Here is an 8,201-nt window from a genome sequence, read left to right as displayed (position 1 = left end):
ATCATTGCATGCATCATCATCAAGCTTCACACTTAGCATGCAATGGCTTTATCACCATAACAACTTTGGCCAAATACCATTTCCATGGCATAACAAAGATTTGAGCCATGGCTAACATGCACATCAAGTTAGCAACCAAAACATGCATGAAACTCCTAACACAACCTCATACATACCTTAATCTTGATGCCAATTTAGCCAAATCACCTTCTAGATCTCTTCTAAACCAAGCATGAAGCAAAAATCCTCTTTCTTCCTCCTTATGATTTTTCGGCCAAAGGATGAGAAAGGAAGAACACAACAAATTTTTTCTTCCTTCTTTCTCAACTCACGGCAAGGGGGATTACCACACTCACACACATTTTTTTTTCATTTTTTATCACCCATACACCTTTGTTTATTATTTCACCCTAATGCACCAACAAAACATGTTTCATGACATGTTTAGCCCATCCTCCCTTGTCATGGCGGCCACCACCTATAAAGGGGAATTTGACATGCAAGTCCATTATTTTGCATGCATGCTTTAATTAGTCATCACACATTTCCTATCATACTTTCAAAGTTCACTACTAAGTCCTTTCTTGTGGAATTCACCCTTATAACACTAAATCAATCATCATAAAATGTCATACATGAGCACACATATTATAGGCATCAAAATAAATTTTAATTATTTTTATGCCTCGGTTTTGTGGTCTCGAAACCACATTCCGACTAGGGTCAATTTTGGGCTGTCACAGTTTAAGTTCCATTTTGGGAGGCTCCTCAATAGAGGGTTTTTGCTTAAGTTCATCGTTTATATTAATGCCCTCATATTCTACTTGTCTTGACGAATGGTCATTAGGTTCCTCACTTGTCTCCTCGCCTTGAGCTAGATACGGTTTCGTCGTCTCCTTCTATACAATTTCCTGAAAAGAATCTTGAGTAATATGATCAATAGAGTCAATAAAATAACATGAATCATCCTGTTCCCTAGAGAATCTCATAGTATCGTAAATTTTAAAGATAATCCCCTCGTCACCTACTCTAAGTACCAATTTATCGTCAACCACATCGATTACAGCCCTAGCAATGGCTAAAAATGGGTGCCCTAAAATTAAGGGTACTTCCACATCTTCATTCATGTCAAGCACAAACAAAATCAACAGGAAATATGAATTTATCTACTTTTACGAGTACGCCTTCTATAATACCCCTAGGATATTTAACATGTAACACCCTAAACCCGGCCCAGACTTTATGATTGAATTCAGCGTGTTACGTTGAAGCGTTACAGAAAAACTCATGTTTTATCTAAAATCTTTCTTAGCGTTAAGAGTATTTTCATTTTAAGTTAAAGTGAATGGAAGCTGTGCACCAGGTAGGATACCGGAAAAGAGGAGGTGAGTCCATCAGACTGCTTAAGTACCAAGCTCCCTTTGGATCCAATCCTAGACATGCACACCACCATTGCCACACCTTAACTTAGTGTATGTTCTTAGGAAACCAATTCAATTAAGTCTAGTTTAAGAAAAATGATTAATTTTGGAAAACGTTTTCGTTGTGGAAGTTTTGCTTTGTTGTCGTGATATTTTAAAATCAATTACTGTTTTTGAAAGTACGCCCTAAAACTAATCAGTTTCAGCGATTAAGATAATATCATACCTATTCTAGTAAAACATAGAAAACCATTTAAAATCATTAAAGCGACCTTATTACAACTTAAAACCCAAATCATGAAAGTAAATGAAAACTAATTAAATTATAAGAAGAAAATCAAGTTTTACAGTATGTTTGGCCACTCCAAATCCTTCACAGCTCTAAGTCCACTATGGTTGGGGGTTACCTGCATGGATAAAATTAAGGGGTGAGTTTGGGAAACTCAGTGTGTAAATTAACCCAACCATAGTCCAGATCAGTTCAAACTATAGAAACAGATTAAGTTGGGCCTTAGCCCTATACAGAATTCAGAATGAAGCCCATAGGCCCATAACAGAAACAGAATAGATATCATGTATGCAGAAAACCCAACCCATATCCATCCGTATACACCCTCGTGCCAACCTTACACCATGTGGGGAGACTACTCGACCCACCCATCTGTCTACACATCACAAGTATGCAGCATGGCTGCCAGAACAGATATTGTGACAGAGTCACCAGATACAGATAATTGTGACAGGGCCACCAGAAATAGATATTTGTGGCAGAGCCACCAGAACAAATAGTTGTGGCAGAGCCACCAGAACACTTCCTCCATCATTATAACCCATACCCCATGCAACAGATATACATGTCATGGAATACAACAAACAGAATCAGAATATCATGCATTTCAGTCAAAATCAACCCTAAGGGTATAATGGTCATTTTGCATCTAGAGGTATAATGGTAACTTTCATACTTAGGGTATTTTAGTAAATTTACCTATTTTAGGGTTTACATACATACTACAGCCATTATCGCATCAACAGAAACACTTACCGAGCGTTCTTATCGAATTGGGCCCGTTGGCCCATTATCCCATTTTCGGCCCATTAAGCCTAAATATGCCGAAGTGCACGAAATTACGCACTCTGTAATCCTATCACTTGAGATTACCAGGAATAGCAATTCAAACCATCTTATGAGTGCTCGCACGCTCGCAAGTCCCAAAATACCGACTTTTCGGCATTTCGGCTTTTCAACTTTTACCGATCTAGTCTATAAGTGAGTGTCGTTTACACACCTGTTTGCGACGAAACACTGACGAGTTCCAGACACACCACTTGCCTACAGTTAGTTACCAATACGTTAACTATGAATCCATAACAACTTGTATACAAAACTCCTTACCCAAAAGTCGACCATCAACACTTTAGGCACTAGAGATCCTACCTTTTCCCGAATCTAGCGACTAGGTTTAGATCCAGTTGTTCCACTTGCCCAAGCCTCTGATCAGCAGCCTCTAGATCACACTATCATCACAATAAAACAATTGTCACAACCCTAAGAGCCATAGGGCCCAATCGACAGCCTCCCTAAGCCTCTAGGGGTTTCGGCTTTTCTAAAACCCGAAATAAGGAATAGATTCGAAAACTTACCACCGGTTCCTTCAATCAACGATTCCACTTTAGTTCCTATTCGATTCTGATGTAGATCTAACCCCTCAAATGTTAGCAGAAATCCAATTTTTAAAGGTCTAAAGATTCGGCTATGCCCCTAAGACTATGGGGTTTCCGGCTTTTTGAAATACTGAAGAGAAAGATGAAAGATGAGAGTTTTGCAGTGGTTTTGTCGAAAGGACTTTGGGGTTTAGAGGATGAGAGGGTTTGGCTAGGAGAAATAGGCACAGAAGAAAAACAGGCTTTCGAGATTTTGACTTTTATGGCAATCAGCTATAGGGCTTAGAAACAAATAGTAAGGAAGTGGAGTTGGGTAGAATGGTAGAAAGATTCGGCTATAAAGGGAAAGAAGAAGAAGACAAAATAGATGAAAAGAGGAGAAAAGAAGAAGAAAAAATAATTTTCAGAAACGGCACAACTTTTCCCCAAATGCCGAAATTACAACTCCCAATAGACCTAGCCGAATTTCCTATGCTAAAGACCCTTGGCTGGCCAACTCTTGCTCCTTGATCAGCTCCTAAATTTCCTCCCTTATCTTATACTTACTCAATCCCTTTACCAGCTTTAACTCCCCCTAACAGAGTTCCCCCTTGAGTTCCATCACATCCCCTTTTTGTTCACAAAAAAATAAATACCCTATTTGCTTACCTTGTGGCTCGAACCTTGGCTCCCCCCTGAACAACTACACGCCACTCCCCCTATACCTTATATGGCGTCACATGGAAATTTACCACAGGTCCCCTGTGCCCTATTTTACCATCTTTAATCTAAAAGCCCTCAATGCCAGTACTCTCTCTTTCTAAAATTAGGAATTCAAGAATTGCCTCGAATTGGATTTACTCTTGGGCCCTTTTAAAGGCCCTCTGACATACTTAGACCCACTACAGACAATTAAAACACAGAATTTCCAAAATTTATTGAAAATCATAGAAATCCCAAAATTTAGGCCTTACATAACAGATCTATCGGCTAATTGAATACTCATCCTAGTAGGTTTAGGTTCTCCAAGACCAAGTTGTTTGAACATTTTATATGGCATCAAATTAATGCTAGCGCCTAAATCAGCTAGTGCTTTTTCAACATTCAGACTACCAATTAAGCAAGGGATAGTAAAACTTCCTGTGTAACACCCCAAACCCCAAGCCGTCACCGGAATAGGGCTACGAGGCATTACCAGACTTATACACTAACATTTATACAAAATCGAGTCATAAACTTTACATTTCAAATCGATTCTTATCAAATTTCATCTTAAAGTCCTTAATATGGGCTACGGGGCCCTATATATGTTTTAGAGGTGATTTGAGACTAAATCGGGAAGTTTGGAAAATTTTCCTTGAAGATAGGGGCACACGCCCGTGTAGCTTGGGACACGTCTGTGTGGCCTGGAACATGCCCGTGTGCCCACGACCAAATGACATGTCCGTGTGTCAAGGCCGTGTAATAGTTAGGAGGTTATTGCGTTTCTTACAAGGAAGTAAGGCATGCCCGTGTCCCCTAACCGTATGGCACCATGTAGGCTTGATTTAAGCCAATTTGCCACCCCTTTTTAAGGTAATTTTCACAAGCCATATTATATAACATTTATACTTAAAAATTTTCAACCAAACAATTATTTCAAGCTAAAACAAGTATATCATTTTCCAATCACAAAACATCACATTCAAGATAGTTTGCATACTTAATTATTCATATAATTACATTACTAAATCAAATCCTATACATGCCATATAAACCAAAAAGTTATTTAACAAAATCTAACGGAGTAAATTTGGATAGTGTGACCTTTGATGTAGATCCGATCCTCCGTATGTATATAAGTCAATCTACAAAACATATCACATACACAAGTAAGCTTATAGAAGCTTAGTAAGCTCATAGGCATAATAACATATATCTTACCGAACACTGTACACAATTATATATGTATTAGTTAAAATATTTCATCTTGCAAATCACAACTTCATTAATAAACTCATTTGAATGATTTTCATGATACAATTCACGAACGTAATTCTTTTGGGCCCATTTCTTATTTATTTACATTGTCAAATTAAGGAAAAATAATGGAGTTGAGTGCTTCATTATTACATTGCCATAGTAGACCATGGACTTTCATATTGTCACACATCACACACCGAAGCCATAGCCCTGCCATGGTCTTACACGGATTACATATCATACCGATGCCATATCCCAGATATGGTCTTATACGGAATCACATTATCACATCACACCGATGCCATAACCCAGCTATGGTCTTATACGGGAAAAGCGTATCATATTGTACCGATGCCATAGCCCGGCTATGGTCTTATACGGAAACATATATCATATCTTTTCCGTCAATTTATTATGGTCAGAAAATGAAAGCACTCAAACCATTGTTCCAACTCATTTGTTCTTTTAGTTACACATTATTCATTAGTTAATACAATTTGATAATATTCATCTACAATAAAATACTTTAGCAATCATAAGATTTTCATATCAAACATCGAACTTTGCCATATGAACTTACCTGGGCTAATTTGCAAAAGTCATAGAAATTCAGGGACTATTCTTGAATTTTCTCCTTCCCACGATTCACTTCGTTTTCTTGATCTATAATTATAAAATCATTCCTCCATTAGCATCTATTTCAATTCCATTCTATTTCACAATTTATGCCCTTAATTTTCAAAATTTCACAATTACCCCAAACTTTTCAATTTTTACAATTTAGTCCCTATTCAATTTATTCATCAATCCAACTAATTCCTTTCAAATATCATTTTATCTAAACACTACAAACTACTTCACATCCTTTGACATTCCAAGCTTCAACACAAAACCCTAATTCCATTAACTTTCACAATTAGGTCCTAAAATAAATTTCTATGCAAATCTCTTCATAAAATCATCATATAATGAAATTAAAACCTTCATTCCATGATAAATCATCATAAACTTTCAGCACTTACTCATGGTAACTTTCTAAAATATTCATAAAAGCAAAAACTATTGAATTAGATATTAGGACCTAGTTGCAAAAGCCTCAAAATCACAAAAATCACAAGAAATAATCAAGAATTGAGCTTACATGTAATAGAAATATGAGAGACCAGCTTAAAAGAACCCTTAAATGGTGTTTTTTCTAGAGAAGATGAAGAAAATTGAAGAAAACTCTAGATTTTTACCTAATATATCATATTTTACAATTTAATAATTACCCAATTCCAATTTTGCCCCTTGTTCACTCTTGATTTTTTTATTTTCCAGCACACACCTGCTGTCCAGCCCAATTAAATGTTTAATTGCCTATTTATTCCTCCTTTAATAATTATTAGAGCTATTTAATCACATTTTACAATTTTGCACTTAATTCAATTTAGTCCTTTTTACCCGATTGACTATCGAAACCTTAAAATTTCTTATCGAAAATTTAATTCTAACTTATTAACACTCCATAAATATTTCTAAAAATATTTATGGCTCGGTTTCTAAATTTGAGGTCTCAATACCTCATTTTTATCTCATTTAATCTACAAATTTCTTTTAATTCATAATTTCACTAATTAAAAATTATTTCTAAAACCACACTTAGCATTTACTTACTAATATCTAAACTCACATGTCAGATTTAGTGATCCCGAACCACTGTTCCGATACCACTGAAACTTGGGCCGTTACATCTTGGATCTTTTAATTTGGTTGACAGCTTGTTTTGGAGTATGGCCGAGCACTTCTCGTTGAGTTCTACTTTAGATAAGTCCTCGAACTTCCTTTTATTTATTAGAAGCTCCTTCAAAAATTTTGCATATGTAGGCATCTGCAAAATGGCTTCAACAAAAGGTAAATTGATATGTAATTGCTTAAAAAGTTCAAGGAACTTACCGAATTGTGCATCAATGCGATTTTTTTTCAATTTTGCTGGATATGGAACTGGTGGTTTATATTCCTCCGGTACTAGTTTGTCACTATTTTGGGTTTTTCTTCCCTCCTTTCGCTAACACTTTCCCACTCCGTAGTGTAACTGCTTTGACATGCTCTTTTGATTTGGTGTTACTAAGTAAACTTCCTAGTGGTCTTTCCGAGATCAGTTTGGACAGCTGGCCAATCTGAGTTTTGAGCCCTTGGATCGACGTTTGTTGATTTTTAAGTGCTGTCTCAGTGTTCTGAAAACGGGTTTCTGACACCGATGTAAACTTTGAGAGCATCGCTTCTAAGTTCGGCTTCTTCTCCTGTTGGTAGGGTGGTTGCTAAAAACCTAGAGAATATTGTGGTCTTTGATTTCCTTAGCCTCCCCACGAGAAATTGGGATGGTTCCTCCAACCTGCATTGTAAGTGTTACTAAATGGATTGTTTTGAGGTCAAGGATTATTACCCATGTAGTTTAGTTTCTCGTTATCCATGTTATGGGCATAAGGTTGATATTTCGGATGGCTTGTTCCACTGCTACTTGCTTTGCACTACATTTCTGAGTGAACCTGTGAAGAACTAAGAAAATCATCAATCTTTTTATTTAAGAGTTCTACCTGATTAGAGAGCATGGTGACCGAATCGACGTTATAAACACTGGCTGTTTTTGTTGGCTTTGTCCTCATAACTTGCCACTGATAGTTATTCAATGACATCTCCTCAATAAACTCATAGGCATCTTTAGGTGTTTTATTATTGATGGTTCCGCCAGCAGCTGCGTCAACCATTTGCCGAGTCGAAGGATTCAGACCATTGTGGAATGTTTGAACTTGGAGCCAAAACGGTAACCCATGGTGGGGGCACCTTCTCAGTAAGTCCTTGTATCTCTCCCATGCATCGTAGAGGGTTTCTAAATCCATCTGCACAAAAGAAGAGATATCAGTACGTAATTTAGCCGTTTTATCCGGTGAAAAGTATTTTAGTAAGAATTTTTCGGTCATTTGTTCCCAAGTAGTAATTGACCCTCGTGGTAATGAGTTCAACCACTGTTTAGGTTTGTTCCTCAATGAAAAGGGAAACAACCAAAGACGTATGGCATCATCAGAAACGCCATTAATTTTAAATGTATCGCATAGTTCTAAGAAGTTGGCTAAATGAGCGTTGGGATCCTCATCCTGCAAACCATCAAATTGAACAAATTGTTGTATCATTTGA

General features: G+C 37.0%; 1 non-coding gene across 1 annotated transcript; it reads left to right on the top strand.

The window, feature by feature from the left end:
- Positions 1–7,832: 7,832 nt before the first annotated feature.
- LOC128294825 (small nucleolar RNA R71) lies at positions 7,833–7,939 on the top strand. Its single transcript, XR_008285132.1, has one exon. It is a non-coding gene; the product is annotated as a small nucleolar RNA R71 (small nucleolar RNA).
- The last annotated feature ends 262 nt before the right edge of the window (positions 7,940–8,201 follow it).

The sequence above is a fragment of the Gossypium arboreum genome, chromosome 6 (assembly GCF_025698485.1).
Source record: "Gossypium arboreum isolate Shixiya-1 chromosome 6, ASM2569848v2, whole genome shotgun sequence".
Lineage (NCBI taxonomy): Eukaryota > Viridiplantae > Streptophyta > Magnoliopsida > Malvales > Malvaceae > Gossypium > Gossypium arboreum.
This window is presented reverse-complemented; position numbering and strand designations above follow the sequence as displayed.